Source organism: Petaurus breviceps, unplaced genomic scaffold, assembly GCF_028583685.1.
Source record: "Petaurus breviceps papuanus isolate PSGF00001 unplaced genomic scaffold, PetGlider_PUasm1.0 98, whole genome shotgun sequence".
In the NCBI taxonomy this organism is placed as follows: Eukaryota; Metazoa; Chordata; class Mammalia; order Diprotodontia; family Petauridae; genus Petaurus; species Petaurus breviceps.
In genome coordinates this window covers 25,872,347-25,891,879 of record NW_027187460.1, presented here as the reverse complement: position 1 = coordinate 25,891,879, position 19,533 = coordinate 25,872,347, and positions in this window count along the sequence as shown.

The window sequence follows — 19,533 nt, the reverse complement described above, 5'->3', positions numbered from 1 at the left end:
AGAGAGACAGAGACAGAGAGACAGAGAGACAGAGAGAGACAGAGACAGAGAGACAGAGACAGTGAGACAGAGAGAGACAGAGACAGAGACAAGAGACAGAGAGAGAGAGGAGGGGGCTAGAAAGAGAGAGAGAGATGGTGTCTGATCTGATCCAAGGGAAAATTCCCTTGGTGGAGGCAAGCTCCTTGACACTTTTTTCCCCTTCATACTCTTCTCTTTAGCTTTCCATAACATTAGTTTATCCAGCCTATCTGACCACTCCTTCTCTTTCTTCCTTGTTAGATAGTTCTTCATGTAGGTCAGGCCCTTTAATGGTGGATGTCCTTTACAGCTCTGTCCTGGGTTCTCCTCTTCCTGTATATTATTGTACTTGGTGATCTCATTAGCTTTCACAGATTCAAATATCATCTTTATCCTTATGATTTTCAATTCCACATATCCTCCCCTAACCTCTCTGCTGACCTCCAGATTTACACCTCCAGCTGCTTTTTGGAAATCTTGAATTAGATGTCCCATGGGCATTTTAAACTCAACACATCCAAAACTAAACCCATTTTTTTCCTTTTTCCCTAAATTCTCCTTTCTTCTGAACTTCCCTATTACTGTTCAAAATACCACTAAAATCCTAGCCATGCAGGCTCATAATCTAGGTACCATCCTTAACTTTTCTTATTGTAAAATCTCCACTTGTATTGTAAAATCTCTTCTGTAAACTCCCTTCCCTCACCCGACATGGTGATTACCCTAATACAGACCCTTATCATTGTAACTGGACTATTTCAATAGCTGGTTGATTTCCCTGCCTCAAATCTCTACACATTCCCATCTATCCATCTATATATTTTTTTTCCCTAACATACAGATCTGACCATGTCACTCCTCTATTCAACAAATGCTAGTGGCTTGTTTTCATATTCAGGATCAAATAGAAAATCTGTCATTTAACATTCAAAGTCCTTTATAACCTGTCCTTCACATATCTTTACAGTTTCTTCCACCTTACATCTTCCCCCCAACCCCATTACATACACTGTGATTCAATGACACTGGCCTCCTTTTTCTTTCTCACACAAGACACTTCATATCCTGACGAACCAGGCATTTTGACTGGATGTCACCCATACCTGAGATTTCTCTTTCTCCTCATCTCCTCTTCTTGGGGTCCTTTAAGCCTGCTTTAAAGTCCTACATTTTTAAGAAGCCATTATTGATTGCCTAAATGCTAGTTTCTTCCTGCTCTTGATTTCTGTAATTTAGCCAGTATTTATTTTCATGTTGTCTCTCCCATTAGACTATGAGCTCCTTGAGAGCAGGGACTTTCTTTTTTGCCCATTTTTTTGTATCTTCAGTACCTAATACAATGCCTAGCACATAGAAGGCACTTAAACAATATTTGTCAATTAACATTGAGCAAATGGTATATTAAAACTTACAGATCCTTTTTACATGTATCATTTTCAGCTTCATCTTCTCCAGCCTATGCTGTGAAGTGTTTTTATTTTTTTTAACCTGGGTATAAGACTTTTCATTCATTCCTAATTAGTTTCATCTTTGTATTTTGACCCCCTGTTCCAGTCTCTTGTGATCATTTTTGATCCCAATTCTTTCTTCCAACCTACTAGCTATACCGCTAGCTTCTGTTAGTTTTATGCCCTCTGCAAATTTGATATACACTACAGCTTTACACTCTACATATCTTGCATGTACCCAGTTATTTATACATTTTGTCTTTCATTAGAAGTGAGCTCCTTAAGGGAAAGGACTAGAATTTCTTCTTTTTATATCTTTAACATTTAGCATAGTGCCTGCAATATAGTAAGTAGTTACTAAATGCTTGTTGACTGACTGACTGACTGACCACAATGCCCTATTGAGTCTCTGTTAATATGAATCTATGAAATGAAATACATTTTGGATTAGCCATGGGATACTCCAAATCTCTTTTCTCACATTCACTTCCAATACTTAAAGCTAAAGTCAAGACACAGAAAAAAAAATTTAAAGTCAGACAACACATATAAAGATATATAGATAATCCCCCTTGTAAATTAAACCAAGAAAAAAATCCATTTTTACAAAAAAGGACAATTTGGGAGATAAGCAGTTATTCTCAGGAAGGATCCACCATAGGCTACCTTTGAACATCAAGCTTTCCTCATGCCCTAAAACCACGAGGCATCCATCCTCTTATCAGGAGCACACCTGGTTCACTGAACCAAGCTTGGAACACCTCCTCTTTTATTTCTAAGGAAGAGATATTATATTAGAAATCTCCTGGAGACAGAGGTGAAAAGAGGAAGGATACAGGAAGCTGAATACTCTAATTAAAGCAGCCTTAGATGAGAAAGAAATTAATTGATTTCTTGCAGCTGTTATAAGGAAGGTTTTCAAGGGACAGTGAGCAAGGTGGGTAGGAACAAAGTGCATGGGATCAATTAGATGTTATTGTAATTTCTCTTTTGTACCTTCTTTGCTTGGCTCCTCACAATAACCCCAGCGCTTAAAAATGGTCAACGACTTATGAAATATTAGATGACTAATAAGTAGCAGATCTGGCTGATGAATCCAGTTCCAACTATCTGGGTACTCAATTTATTTTCATCAATGAAATCATTATACCCACTTGATATCAGTCACTTAGTTACTTTTTTTCCTTTTATCATTCCTATTTTATTTGTTGTAAAATAATGGCAATTACATTTGGGCAAAGTCTTGTGGGGCATGGAAAAGAAGGTAAAAAACATACAACTATATGTGTTATTTCAAGGTGGCTCCAGTGCACATTCCTTCCCCTAACTGGACAACAAAAAATGGAGGAAAGAATGAAAGCAAGAAGTAAAAAAGGAAGAAAGGTAGGAAGGAAGGAAGGAAAGAAAGAAAAAAAGAAAGAAAAGGAAGGAAGGAAGGAAGAAAAGAAGGAAGAAAGGAAGGAAGGGAGGGAGGGAGTGAGGAAGGAAGGAAGGAAGGAAGGAAGGAAGGAAGGAAGGAAGGAAGGAAAGGTCCCTCATAACAAATATGCATAGTTAAAGAAACAAGCTTCCTACCTTGGCTACATCTAAAAAGGTAACTAATTATGTATTTTGAATTAAACATCTTTCAGGACTTGGCTAATGCTTCATTATAAGCAGTCTGATATTATAGTTTGTTGTTGTATAATTTAATTAAATTTAACAGGTATTTATAAAGTAGCTAGACATTGGGCTGGGTGCTAGGGAGAATAAAATGAACATTGAAAACACTCTTCTCAAGGAACTTCTATTCTTCTAGGATAACTGAAATTCAGGACCATAAGTACAATGATGATTCAGAGAAGGGAATACTTAGTACTAACTAGGGTGGAGGAAAGTTTCTTGCAGGAGGTGGAGCTGGAGGAAGATTTGAGTGATGATGGTAAGGTTTTGGATCTATATTAAGTAGGAAACATCACCCCTCCCACTCCTTAACTTCACAGAATCTAAGAGCCAATTGAAATTACATTATCTAGATACTTCAAGTGCTCTTGGATAGACTTCCAGATCATTAGAAATGCCTGTGGAAGAATGACTTTTCCAGCTGTTAAAATAGACCTTGGCAGTGATAGTATTGAGGCACAAAACAGAGTGTAGATTCTGGCAAGAATAACATTCTTTTGTTTTGATAAAAAAAGAATGTATTATTTATGAATAATAGATAATTAGTAGGTTATTGGAGAAAATGTCAGTCATCACCCACTTAATGATATTCAAGGGACTGCACTAAATAATGAAGAGGTGAGGAGGGGCAGAGAAGTCTAAGACACAATCCCTGCCTTAAAGGAGTTTATAATCTAGTGAGGGAGATAATATTTTTTTTAAACCTCATTTCTCTCTTACACAGAAATCAAGACTCAGTGTGCCAGCTTTTTGGGAGTTGTAAGGCCAGATGCATCTCAATTTTTAAAACTTCAGTAAAAAAAAAACATGTCATAGTCCTATAAAAATTATATCAGAAGGCCCCAAAATTTGGTAGGCAGAGTTTTACAGTAGAAAGAGCATTGAATTAAACCTGAAAGAGATGTATTTCAAATCCTGCCTCCAATGTTACTGTCTATGTGACCCCAATTGGGTAATCACCTAAAATCCCTAGGCCTTAGGTTTTTTCACCAGATGGTCTCTGAAGTTCCATCCATCTCTAGATCTGTAAATTTACATTCAGAGGTAGTTGAGACTGGTGATTAATGTTATCAATGACGAAAGGTGCTATATTGGAAGCAAAAGTAAATTCAAAAAGTATAGGAGATACCATCAACTCATCTAAAACTGAAATTATTATTTTTTCCACTAAACCTTGCCCTCATCCAAACTTTTCTCTTTCATTCCAATGCATTCTTCTAGTATCCCAAACTGGTAACCTTAGCATTATCTTAGACTTCTAACTCCCTCTCCCCTCCCCCACAAGAGATATTCAGTGGTTGTTTTTACCTTCATACTGTCTGTCACATCTGGACCAATTTTTTTTTTAATGGACAAATTAGGAGATTGAGTGGGTTATTTTAAAGAAAGATACACATGCTTATTTTATGCACAAAGACCATGAGGCAACATATTCTCTTACCAGGAACACACCCAGTGCATTTAAGCAAGGTTATTATAGGTATTTTCATTTCTAAGGCAGAGAACCATTATAAGAAAAGGAGGGAGAGAGGAAGTAGAATACCCTAAGACAGTAAAGAGTTAGACAGGAAAGAAGTTAATTGATTTCTTCCAGCTGGTCAAGGAAGGTAGTCAAGGGACAAAAAGAACAAAACTGCTCAGTTGTTATTTTGATTTCATTTTCTTCACTAAGAAAAATGTTCTTCATAGTAGGAATTGTAGAACAAAAATAATTACCAGGGAGTGGAAACTCAAGAGGAGATGGTAAGAGAAGACCTGGCTATTCACATAAAGAGGCTTGGTGGATAAAACTGCTTTATTGATAAGTTCTAAAGTACTGCAGTCAAAGTCAATAGTGACACAGGGCTGGACATAGGAAAATGATTTCCTACTTTTTAATTGAAAGGTGAGAGGAAAGCTCCTTAAAATAATGGACAAATGAGCTTGTATTTTGATTCCTGGAAAAATTCTAGAAAGCATTATTAAATATATGTCTGAAAGCATTTCAAATGGTAAGCAGTGATTATTAGGAGACACCATTGGCTCCTCAAAAGGATTCTAATGAAAATTAACCTCATTTTTGTTATTTACAGGTTGATCAGAAATGTATATCAAATGAATGCCAGAGTTAAATTAGGCTGGGATTTCAACAAGGCATTTAACAATGTTTCTCATGGTACCCTTGTAGACAAAATTGAGAAATGTGGATTGGGAGATGATATATTTAGAAGACTTCATAACTGGTTGAATATCTAAACCCAAGGAGTAGTTATTAATTGATTGCCAAATTAGGGGCAGGTCTCATGTGGAGTGCTCCAGGGATTTGTCCTTGACTCTGTCCTTGTGGATATTATCAGTGACTCACAGGAAAATGACTTGAATGAAAAAGCAGATTGTCTGCTTGTGGAAGTTGAATGAAAAAGTAGTTTTGCCTGCTAGTCAAAGTCACTAATGATATAAAGTTAGGAGTGATGATTGGACAACATATTAATGATTGAAAAAGTTCTCACAAAACTAGCCTGATGGTCCAAATTTAATAAGATGAAATATTATGGGCAGCACTGTGTAGTGACTAGAGGGCTTGTTTTGGAGGCAAAAACAAAACAAAAAAGCAAATAAAAACCCCTCTGTTCAAGTTCTACCTCAACACAGAGTAGCTGGCTGACTCTGAGATTTCTTGTAACACATATTTGAAGTCAAAGAAAGCAAATTTCTTCATTAGCTTTATTATGTGTGTGTGTGTATGTGTGTGTACACACACATATACATATATATATATATATATTCACAAGTCATGGATAGCATCTTTCATCATGGTTCCTCTGAATCATGAAGGGCCATTTTATTGATCATCATTCTTATAGTTTTCACAGTTATTTGTTTTTTTATAACATTGTGATCATTGTGTAAATTATTCTCTTTTAACTCTTAACGCTTTATATTTCTAATCAAATGGTAGAGATCAAGTTGCTAAAACTCTACTCAAATTTTCCACTCCTCTTCAAACCATTAAATCTTAGAATGCCATATTTAGAGGGGATTGTAAAGTTTTGTAGGTCAGTCAGCTTGAGTTATGGTTGAGGAAAAGGAGATTCAGAGAGGGGAAGATACTTGTCTGTGGATAGCCTTCCAACCAAACCTCTGACTCCATATGAATTGTTCATTATAACTCTGCTTATACATTTAATGAATAGTCATTTAGTAAGGATTTGCCCTATTTTTGTAAGTATTTGAGGGTAGAAGCTATATTACTTTTCATCTCATCATCCCTAGATCCTAGAGCAGTGCCATAACAGAGACCTAAGAAAATAGTCATTGAATTGAATTAATAGAATGTAAGCTCTTTGCAGGCATGTTATAGGAATGTAAATTTTTAAGATCTTCCCTGCCCCTAGGTAAAGTGCACCTGGAGCCTGTGGTGGGAGGCTTGCTTTTCAGGAATGCCCGCACCTTGGTACTTTGTGATTGGGTTACACAGGTTCTTAGATCTGCTTTTCTAAAGGAAAGCAACTCAAAATGGGTTAACAATCTTACTTTAATCAATCAAACATAACATTTACCTAGTTCAGAGGAAAAAGTCAGCACCCCGAAATTCAGAGTATACAGACAGGTGACAAGCAGAATTTAGAAAGACAGAGAAACATTTCAGCAGACATTGGGTCAAGAGGGTTGTTACATTCTCTGACCCAGGAGAAGGCTATATAATCCCTGTTGTGAGACTTTGTTTTGGGGCCCACCTTGAGAAGTGTTGTGTGATTTGACTAGATGAGACTCTGGGCAGCTGTTGAGAGCCCCCCTGGCTTTGAAAAAACCCAGATGTTGATGCTTCCCTCTCTGGTAACTGACTAGGTATGGATGTAATGGTTGGACCATTGGAGGCCTGTCTGCTGAAATGTTCATAATAGATTGTTGATTGAATGTTTGAATAAAATTGGTCTCTTTGAGGGAAGGTATATTTGGGTGAGTATATGTATGTGTAAATATGTGAATATGTACACATGTGGGTGTTTACTTAGGAAAGAATGTGTATCTGTTCTAAGATGAATTTTTATATATGCAGGTATATTTGGGTATGTGTGGATGGGAATGTTAATGCACACATAGCAAGGGAAGATTCAGAGGATGGAGAACTTTGAATTAAATTCTCAGCAGTGATTTTTCTTTCTAGCCCAAGATAAAAATGAGATGAGAATCAAAACCCTGATACTCCAAAGAACTTGCAAAGAAACATTATGATTTGTCCATTGGCGAAGTAATAAAGGATGCTATGGGGGAAAAGTATTCATCAAAAACATAAAAAAATCACAAGCAGGGAATGCAGGGTAGCCAGGGGGTTGTGGCAGCGCAGGCAGTGTCTAGAAATGAAGACAGCCAAAAGAGAATTCCAGGAGCACTTTTGGAGGCTCACTGAGGGCAATTACCTGAGGTTCTTTAAATAAATAACAGGAAGAGAGTAGAATAGAGACCCCAGTGGGACCACTTGATGATCTGGAGGTGGAGAGATAAAACTCTGAAAGCAGAAAAACTGAAAGAATATTCTGCCTTAGTATTTATGGGAGGACTTATTAAACAGATTTTCATCCCAGAACTCTGGAAGAAAGCAGTTGGCTATGTGTATAGAGGCACTGTGGGATAATGAATAGAGCATTAGACTTGGAATCAGGGGGACCTGGATTCAAACTTTGCCTCCGATTCTTTTTGGACATATAATAAAAGCTAAAATTGATATAATTCTTTTAATCAAATGGAAACATTTTGCTGCACTCCAAGGAGGAAATCTTAAGGTTTGCAAAGTGCTGGATGTCTAGTACCTTGTTTGCTTCTCACAACAACCCTGTGAGGTAGGTGTGATTATTCATATCGTACATATGGGAAAACTAGGGCTGAGAGAGATTAAGGGATTTCCCCAGGATCACATAGTTATTTGAAACAGACTTGGAACCTAGTTCTCCTTAACTGTAAGTGCAGTGCTCTATCCACTAAGCCATGTGGTCTGTATGTAGAACTCTAGGCACCTCTCTCAGACTCAATTTTTTCTTGTCAAATGGGAATTATAATAATCATAGTACTTATCTCTTTGGGGTTTTTGTGAAGTCCAAATGAAATAATGCATAAAAATGGCTTTCCAAATTTTAAAGCAAAATACAAAACTTCAGTTATTAAGTAAATAAGCTAAGAGTGAGTAGGTCTGGGTTCTATTCTTGGACCTGGTACAGTGTGACTTTGGGAAACTCCCTTCCCCTCTCTTGGTCTTACTCTTTTCCTCTGTAAAATGTAGATAGGAATGAATATATGATCCAAATATGGAATTTCAGAGGAGCTGGCATCCCTTGAAAATGATTTTCACTAGGTATGGTGGTACATGTCTATAATCCTAGTTACCAAAGAGACTGAAGGTGGAAGATATCTTCAGTTCAGGAATTCTGAGTTGTAATGGGCTATACCAATTGTGTGTCCATACTAAGTTTGGCATTAATATAATGAGCCTCTAGGAGTGGTGAACTGGCTTAGGTCAGAAATGGAGTTAGTCAAAGCTCCAATGAGGATTGATAGAAGAATAGATAGTGGAATTGATAGTTGTTTGTTTTAGGTGGGGAAGAAAAAGGAAAGCACAAGAGAGAAGAGGAGATGAGAAAAGAGGAAAGGAGAGGAGAGGAGAGGAGAAGAGAGGAGAGGAGAAGACAGGAGAGGAGAGGAGATGAGAGGAGAGGAGAGGAGAGGAGAGGAGAGGAGAGGAAGAAAATTATTTCCTAGGCTAACTGTAATTTTCATCTCCAATTTGATCATCTAAAATGACCATGCTGGTTACTATTAAATCTATTTTAAAACCTTTCCTGAATCATTTTGGTGGCAATATAGATTTAACCTACTTTATTTCAGAAATAAAGTATAGGTACTACTAATAGGTACTATTGAAATAGGTACTACTAATATGGAAATATGATTTGCATGACTGCATGTGTATAACCTATATAAATTGCTTGTCTTCTCAATAAGGGGGTGGAAAGTGTGTGAGGAAAAGAATTTGGAACTCAAAATTAAGAAAAAAAGAATGCTGAACATTTTACAGGTAATTAGAAAGAAAATTAAAGATAGTTTCTTCCATTCTCCCTACCAAACCACAGCTCAAACAGGATCAATGAGAGTACATGATGATGAAAACATGATTAGTAATTCCTGGATTCAAATGTGAGCAAATGTGATTGACGACCATTTTTCCTTACTAACTATCTCTTACTTCTTCAGCATCCATGATAAGATTCCCTTTTTGGTCACTCAGTAGTAGTTGGAAAGTTGTTCAGCTACCAGTTGAGTAGGATGACCTCTTCGGGGCTTTCTAATTCTGAAAATTTGCAATCATAGAAGAAGTCACTCTGTAAATTATGCCATACTAGGCACTATGTAGAACTTCTGATTGTTGTTGTTTAAAGTAGGAAGCATAATACACCCTTAGGTGGCCTGTTCTACCCTGGGACATCCCTAGCAGGTAGTGTGTTCATTAGAGGAAATCTTCAAGTAGAGGATGGAGGACTACATTTTGGGAAATATTGGATTGAATTTAATTGATTAATATTTTGGATATAGGTTGTACTATAAAATTCTTTCCCTCTGTGAGAATCTATGAGATTCTACAATTCCAACTCTTCTTAATTCTCTAGATTCGGTTGATTGTTTTTATGGATTGCATTGCTCTGATTTAGGTTTGAGGTATCTTACTTAAAGATTCTCTGAATTAATGACTCCTAAAAAAACCAAACTTAATTACAGGTAGAGTCATCTGTATTCAAGATACCAATCCTTCATGTCCATGTCTCTATAAGAGAAATCTATCCAATCTATATTTAACACTGCTTTTCTTTGACCCATGTAACCCCACCATCTCTCAAATTTTTCATAGTTCTATATTGCCTACAATGTCCACTTCTTAGACTGACATCAAACTCTACATAATCAATGTTAAAAAAATAAGAGCATATACATGTATATATGTATCTATTACTTTGAAATTTGTAAATAATGTTCCTTATAATAGCCCAACATTTCTACCCTTTTTTTCCTAGGAATTAAGAATGACAGGAATTCATGTCACAAAAGAAAATGAAGGTAAAACTAGCCCGGAGAAAAGAAGACTTAACTTGTCTTCTTGCCTTCTAACATCTAACTAAATGGATGTCATCGAGAAAAGGGACTTAAATTGTTTTTGTATTATTTTATATCAGAATGTATAGAAAAGGTTGGAATTTACAAGGAAGACCCCTCTAACAATCAGAGCTACCTCAAATGGAATATAATGCCTGTGGATAAATGAGCTCCTGATCGTTGGAATTCATTTTTTTCATTAAATCAATAAATCAATCACATATTATTATTATTAACAATAACAATAACTAGCATTTATATGCTACATATTATGTTCCATGCACTGGGCTAAACACAATTTAAATTTTATTTTTAATGTAGGGAATAAAACAAGCATTTCCATAACATAGTATAGTACAAAAGATGATTGTACAATTAAACAGCAAATCTCCTATGCACAACTGGCTATTCCTTTAAAACATACAACAAAATTATAATGTAAATTTCTTTTTTCTTCCCTCCCTCCACCATAGAGATGGCTACCATTAGACACAAGTGTGTGTATGTGTGTGTTTGCATACACACTTCTATTTTTCAGTTCTTTGGATGCAGATAGCATCTTTCTTCAAATGTTCCTTATAGTCAATTTGGGTACTTACAATAGACAAACTAACCTTCAAATATTATCTCATTTAATCCTTACAACAACCCTGCAAGATAGGTGCTGTGTGCCAAAAATTTTATTAAGCACTGGAAATATAAAGACAAAAAAAAAATTCCTACCCTCAAGGAATAATTGAGCATGTATTTCATGGAAGGCTAGCCAACTAGGTTCTTGGGATAAGAAGACAAAAATGAAGGTACTCATTGCCTAAAGGAGCTAATATCTTACTAGAAAATTTCAGGCAGAAGTTGTAGGACCATCTGTTAGAAATATGGTTGAGAATTCCCACACTGAGTGAGAGGTTGGACTAAATGTCCTCTGAGACCCCTACCAATTCTAAAGTTTTATTATTCTGTGAATTTTACTGTAACACTAGTGAAATTCATTCAACCTCCCCAATAAAGACATTTGTGCTCCTTTAACATCCTTATAAACACTAGTGAAAAATGTATTTCCAAAGCAATGCCAGCTGAAGGGCTAAAAAGGAAATGGATTTATGATGGAGTGCTAGAGATTGAAAGTAGATTTAAGGACGGATTTCCTGAGTGTGAGAGTTGTTAAACACTGAAATAGATTTCCTTGGGAGCTTGTGATATCTTTGTCCCTGGAGGCCTTTGAAGATAAGAATGATGATGAGCTGTCTGGATAGATTATTTGTGACAGCAGGTTGGCTTGGATTGCCTTCCAACATCCTTTCTTGACTAAATTTTTATGAGAGGCCATGTGGTAGACAGAGAATTATAGCAAAAATCCAGATACTTGAGTTCGAATCCTGTCTCTGTTAGAGTTGAGCTATGACCATATAGTAACAATTGGCGATTTGTATGGATATAAAATTGTATGGTTCATAAAATCCCTATGAAGTAGGTGGTGAAATAACAACCTCATTTAACAGATGAGGAAACTGAGGCAGATCACTTCAAATCTCTAGAACTCATTTTTCTCATCCCTCAAATTAAGAATTTTGATTGGATTAGTTTCTGCTCCTTTTCAGTTCTGTGTTCCAAACAACCTTACATCTTTGTTGAGCTTTAACAATTTATACAAGAATTTTACATCCATTTTCTTGATATTTTCTAAGATAACTTTCTTATAGGCAAGAGTTCTAATTGTTTCTTATTCTAAATAGAATTTTTTGGCTTTTAATTTAGTTTTTTTCCTGATTTTAAATTGTGGAGGAACTAGATTTAGTTGAATAAAATTAAGGTTTCTTTCTGTCTTTTATCCTTTTATTAACTATTGCAAAAGGAAGGCTGAAAGGGGGCACAGAATGTAGCAAGGAGAAAACACAAGCCTTTTTTTTCCCTAAGCTCTATAAAGTGTTTTTGTAGCCAAATAAAAATCCAGTGGAATTTCCCTTCACAGAGATAAGGATTTTCAATAATTGTACCATCTACTTCACAGTCTGTGTTTTTCCTTGACCCTCTATAGACTTTCCCACAAATGCAGAAAATTATGGTAATTCAGTTTGGTGGCTCTATGATCTTGCACACAATCCTTCACTTTTCTGATCCTCAGTTTCCATGTTGGTAAAACAAGAATAAGAATATGACATTACTCAGTTCGGAGAGGTATTGTAAGAAAAGCACTTTGAAAATCTTAAAACACTATAAAAGCAAATTATTATTCAAAGGGAAAACATTCCTTCAGTTACATATCCCCAAAACAATGGAATGGTAGGACATCGTGTCTATTTTTTAGCAAAGGGACTACTTTACTTCCCTCCTTCTTACCCTCCCTTTTTTCCTCCCATTAATGGATACTGCATATATAGTAATTGCATGGAACCACTCAATTATGTCAATATTTTAAGGAATTATATTTTCATTGCAATAATTATTTACTTTACTGACATGGTTCTCAGTTCTTCTATAATTTAGCATATTGTCATCCAGAGTTTCCATGGTCAAATAATTCACTCCTTTGTTGCCACTTTGATGACAATCTTCTCTAAATTAGTAAGGCTCTAACGGAATATTTATAATACGTAGCTACTAACTTTATAGAAGCTGCTAGATTTCATGTTCCACCAGCAGAACCTTCAAGAATCCAGGATCACACTGACACAATGATCTGACATCAGAAAAGAACTTTACTGGAGCTCAGACCAGTAAGAAATTATGGGGATAATTGTAGGGATGTATTATTTCATGTGCCCTGTAAATAGAAGGAAAAGTCTATTTATATTTTAGTACTGTGTCTATGATGGGAGGAAGGGAAGAAACTAAGTATGTGGTCCCTGAAAACAATGTTCCTTTGGATGGAGAGCTCAATGGATAGTGTGGCTTGTCTAAAATCCCTTTTGTCATGATGCATTGGAACAAAAACTGTGGGACTTCCAAATGGGGGTACATCACTGCCTAACTGGTGGAACCAATCCATTAGATTTCCTGAGCTATTTATTTATAGCATGGGTCCTCTCAGTTCTGATGTCCCTTTTAGTAACAATGGTGTTACTAATAGGATAAACTCTGGATGAACTCAGTGTTTCATGAGGAATTGTGCCCTCTGCACTCATAGATAATGACTTAAGTGTATGTGCCTTAAAAATTAAAATAAGAAGATAAGCATCAATTGCAATTATAGCATTTAGACAGACACAATTCTCCTTCATCTATGCAAAAGTCAAGCCTTTCTTATAGTCATGTGAGCAATGAAAATAGGAAGGCTATAAAACCTGAGACTCTTTGACAGAATGTGTATTAAATGGAAAAATCAAATGGGAATGAGACCTTTCTTTCTATCATCTCCCCCTTTTTCATATGATCTTCCTTATGATCACCTCATTGTGTTATTTTCTATATAATTTGCTTAGTTTTAGAGAGATGGATGGGTTTCCTGTTTTTGTTAGTTTTTCTTGTTGACATTATCCAATTGGTACTTATTAATGAGTACCATGAAGCAGTATGGTATAGTGGGTCTTGGAATCAGAATTCCAAGCCAAGGAGACTTGGATTCAATTTCTGTCTCTAACACATATTATCTGTGGGACCTTGGATAAGGTACTTCTTTTTTTTTTTTTAAGCAATGCAGGTTAAGTAACTTGCTCAAGGTTACACGACCAGTTATTTCTGGGTGTGGTGCTGAGTGTCTGAGCCCAGGATTCGATCTCCAGGTCATCCTGACACTGGAGCCAGTGCTCTTACTCACTGAGCCACCTGGCTGCCCCTTGGTACTTAACTTCTTAATGCTCTAGGCCAGAGGTGTCAAAATACAATAGAAATGGAAAGCACTAAACTGTACATAAGGATACGTAACTGTACATAAGAAACACATACTGACTTAGAAAGCTGCCTATTAACATTGCCTGATATTCCATTCTATTTTTTTACCTTAAATATTTCCCAATTTCATTTTAATTTACTTTGGGCCAAATTCAGGAGTCTTGTGGTTAATAATTCATACCTGTGCTCTAAGCATCTCTCTAAAACTCTATGTTTCAGAGGAAGTGCCAACTTGCATTGGCAGAGAAAGTTCCTTACTAAGTGTACCTATACAAATTCAACTGAAGGCATAGCACCCTATTCCTCATCCCTTGTACTTCTATTTCAACACTTCATAAATCTGTGATTTTATTGATATAGTTATTCCCTCAACACAAATTGCAACTCTCTGTTTCCCCTACCTGTCCTGTGTTCCAATGTTTGATCTTCAAGAACTTCTCGAGTTGAGAAAACTTCATTACTTTGTGTACAACCCAGTGATAAACCTTGAACAATGGGATTGACTAGTTTGTTACTGGGCCTGAACTTAAGGCTTTTCCTCTTTGGTAAAACTTACCACAGCTTGTCTTCTATCAGCAATACATTCAAGAACATTTTATACTTAACTCTATGAAATCTATTTTATTAAGGTTAACCCACCATGATGATTAGTCTAGTTCTTTGGAATCTTCTTGATTTTAAGTTCAAGCATAGAGTAATATCCACCCTATGCTTGGTTTGTGATCTATTTCTCAAACTCCATCCTTTTTCTCCTTAAGGTAAGATGGTCTCCAGTATACTTCCACTGAAATGTTGACTCTGTTTTCCTTTCTATTCATCTTCTCCCAAATGCTACTTGTTGTTATAGGAATGGAATGGAAATTTAAGATCTTCCCTGTCCCTAGGCCCTTTGATATGCTTAAGTGCACCTAGAGCCTGTGGCGGGAGGCTTGTTTTTCAGGAAATACTTTGTTATTGGGCAGTGGGGTCAAAAGTGTTGTCACATTCTCTGAGCCAGGAGAAGCCTATATAAACCCTGTTGTAAGGCTTTGTTTTGGGGCTCACTTTGAGAAGTGTTGTGTGATTTGATCAGATGAGACTCTGGGAAGCCATTGAGAGCCCCTGGCTTTGAAAACCCTCTCTGGTAACTGACTAGGTATGGATGTAATGGTTGGATAGTTGGAGGCCTGTCTGCTTGATCTGTTTGTTTCTCTGTCTTCTTATAATTTCTGCTTGTAACCTCTGTACACTCTGAAGTTTGGGGTGCTAACTTTTTCCCCTGAACTAGGTAAATGATATGTTTGATTGATTAAAGAAAGATTATTAACCCATTTTGAGTTGCTTTCCTTTAGAAAAGCAGATCTATCAACCTGTGTTGGCAGCCACCCTGGGGACACTGGGGTGCTTGCTGCTACACTTGTTAGAAGACATTTTCACCCCTTTGTGGAGTGTTGAAAGAAATTTCCCTTAGGCATGGTGGTGCAGCATTTTGAATGGGCTCCTTGCAGAGCTGTAAATCTGAATCCAGTTTATTCTTGTTTCATAAATCATACCCAGATGTTCCATGGGTGCTTCTAGGACACTGATGGGAATGTGGGTAGTCCTCTAGACTTCCAAAGACATTAAGGTTCTACTCTAACTGAGGCATGAGAAAAGCGAAGAGGGGAAAGAGGCCAAGGTTGAAGCCCAAGGCACTCTCCTCTTCCTCCCATCACCTCTATGCAGTACCAAGAGAATCCTTCTGAGAAGACATTCTCTCTTCTGCCACGAAGCATTCATTGGACTCAGAATCCCTTTTGACTAGAACTGTCTTCATAATTTGTAGATGATCATTGAGAATGTCCAAGTTTGCTCAGTCAATCCAAACTTTCTTTCTGTGCAATGTGATTTCCATCTCAAACCATGCCTGAACAGAGACATCTGACTTAATCAAGGATTTTTTTATACTTAGTTGCAATGCTTTTAATTGATTTAAATGAACTGAGATACATGCCCACCTGGAAGAATAATATGCAAAACCCAGAGCTTCCAGGGGAAAAAAAAGAAGAAAAAAATATTGCATATAGCTATAAAGAATTCCAGAAGGAAGAAATAATTCAATCAAGGTTTTAAAATTAGGTTACATAAAATTTTTGCATTCATATTCTAAATTAATGGAAAGCATGATATGAGATATTTCCAATGGCAAAAGATAAAGGTGTACAACAAAAAAATAACTTGTACAGTAAAAGTAAATGTGATATCACAAGGGGAAAAATGAATCTTCAGTGCAATAGAGGGCTTTCATATATTCCTGATGAAAAAAATATTAAAAGAAACTTTGAAACACAAATGCAGGAGGAAATTTAAAAAATAAATACAAGGGAATAACTAAAAAGGACTTTATAAAAATTACACTTTTACAATGTAGTGGAGGAAAAATATTGAAAAAAAAGTTTTTTAGACTCCTAATGTCACTAGTGGATATAAAAGTAGTCAACTGAGACAGAAGACCTGTAATTAGTTTTGTTATATGATCAAGATATTGTAAGGAAAAGGAGAGCAAAGATACATTTGAGGAAAATAGGAGGAAAGAGGGAGGAATCTGTTAAAATATATAATCATGTTGGAAATTTAAAACTATAGCTAGGTCCCAACTAGTGCAAATAAAGAGCCCTGTGAAGTGGTCACATTCAAATTAGCTCTTTGAAATTACGATTTTGTGTAAAATTCAATCATTGGTTCTAATTTAGTGGACATATTAAATGGAAACACATTTTAATATAAGCTTATCTGATTAGTAATATAATTTTTCACTGAAATAAATTTCTTATTTTTTTATTAAAAAGTAATAGTAGATTTATAGCAAGATTAAAAAAAATAAATTACTCAATATCATACCAAAAAATAAACCTATATTGATTATATGATAGAAATATCATGATTGGACATGGAGTCAAGATGGCGGAATGGAAGTAGGACCTCCAAATGGCTCTGGCTTCCACCTTCCCCAATCAATGTAAAAAGGGGACTCTGAACAAACTTTGGAGCTGCAGAACCCACAAAATGACACAGAGAAGCTAACCTCCCACTGAGGAAACCCCGGCAGGCCTGCAGCAAGCAGCTAGCTCAGCGCTCTGGGAGCTGAGCCCAAGCCCACATGAGCCAGAGGTTTTAGCCCCAGGGCAGGCTGAACAGCCGCTGGCTGGAGGGACTCCAAATCACCAGCAGCTGTAGCAATCCAGAATTATCAACACACACATGTGAAGGACAAAGTGAGAGGTCAGTGCAGTCTGGACTTTGGGACCCAGTAAGTGGGAGTGCATTGGCTTTTGCCCCCAGGGTGAGAAGCTGCTGATGCTGGCACAGCAAGCCAGCACCACATGGCAGCTTCAGCTCCTGGCCTGCAGAGTGTAGGGGGACCAAGCAACCAGTCTGAGGGGTAATCGTTCTTGCTTTAACCTTCTTGTATTTGGATTGCTTTCTAGGGTGGAGGTACTGGGGTGTGTGACTAGTTTGCCAGAGTGTGTGGAGGCTTCCAAGAGGGCACCCAACTAATGCCTCCAGCAGCTGAGAAAACCCCCGCATTTGGGATGAAAGCTCCCCTTTCTGTTGGCAGAGTACTACTGTGGCAAAAAGCCCAGGGGTCAAGTGACTGAGGGGCGTCATGACCAGGCAAAGGAAACAAAGCAGACAGAATATTCCAACATTAGACTCCTATTTTGGGGATAAAAAGGAGCAAAGCATGGAACAGGAGGAAGACAGTGAAGTCAGAAATCCTGCACCAAAAGCTTCAAAGGAAAATATGAGCTGGTTACAGGCCATAGAGGACCTTAAGAAGCAGATAAGAGAAGTGGAGAAAAAATTGGGAAGAAAAATGAGAACAATGCAAGAAAATTATGAAATGAGAGTCAACGGCCTGACTGAGGAAAATCACACCTTAAGTAATAGACTAATTCAAATGGCAAAAGAGGCTCAAAAAGGCAATGGGGAGAAGTACCTTAAAAAGCCAAATTTGCCAGATGGAAAAAGAATCTCAAAAGCTCACTGAGGAGAATCATTACTTGAGAATTAGATTGGAGGAAATGGAAGCTAATGACTTTATGAGAAATCAAGATGCTGTTAAACAGATCCAAACAAATGAAAGAATAGAAGGCAATGTAAAATATCTCATGGGAAAAAACACTGACCTGGAAAATAGATCCAGGAGAGATAATTTAAAAATTATTGGACTACCTGAAGGCCATGATCAAAGTAAGAACCTAGAAATCATCCTCCAGGAAGTTCTCAAGGAAAACTGCCCTGATGTTTTAGAACCAGAGGGCAAAATAGAGGTTGAAACAATCCACCGATCACCTCCTGAAAAAAATCCCCCCCCAAAAACCTCCTAGGAATATTATAGCCAGGTTCTGGAATTCCCAGATTATAGAGAGAATATTACAAGCAGCCAGGAAGAAACAATTTGAATATTGTGGAAACACAATCAGGATAACCCAGGATCTGGCAGCTTCTACACTGAGGGATCGAAGGGGTTGGAATATGATATTCCGGAGGTCAAAGGAGCTGGGATTAAAACCAAGAATCACCTACCTAGCAAAACTGAGTATCATGTTTCAGGGGAAAATGTGGTCATTCAGTGGAATAGAGGACTTTTAAGCATTCTTGATGAAAAACCAGAGTTGAATAGAATATTTGACATTCAGATACAAGAAGCAAGAGAAGCATGAGAAGGTAAACAGGGAAAAGAAATCATAAGGAACTTATCAAAGTTGAACTATTAACATTCCTACATGGAAAAACAATAATTGTAAGTGATGAAACTTTTCTCAGTAGGAAAATAGTTGAAGGGAATATATATATATATAATCTACATATGAGGGTATATGGGCATATGAATACAGATGTGAATGTGTGTATATATGTTTACAGGCATACATAGATAGAGGGCACAGGACCAATTTTTTGGTAATAATAGGAAGGGATGATATTTAAAAGGTTAAATTAAGAGGTGAGAGAGGAATATAATGAAAGGAAATGAGGAGAGACAGAATGGGATAAACTATTTCATATAGAAGAGGCAAGGGAAAATGGTTACAATGGAGGGGAAGAATAGGAAGGCAAAAGGGAATGGGTAAACCTTATTCTCATTGAATTTGGCTTGGGGAGGGAATGAAATACACACTAAATAGGGTATCTCACCGTACAGGAGAGTAGGAGGGGAAGGGGATGAAAGGGGGGATGATGGAAAGGAGCGCAGGCTGGGGTGGAGGGACTTTGGAAGCACCCAGTTTTGAAAAGGGACAGGATCAAAGTAGAGAACAGAACAAGTGGGAGTTGGGATAGGAGGGAGGGAAATATAGTCAGTCTTTTACAATATATCTACTATGTTATTGTTTTGCATTAGCTACACATGTACAACCTATACTGAACTGCTTATCTTCCCAGTAAGGGTGGGTGACAAGGGAGGAAGGGAATGAATCTGGAATTCAAAGTTTTA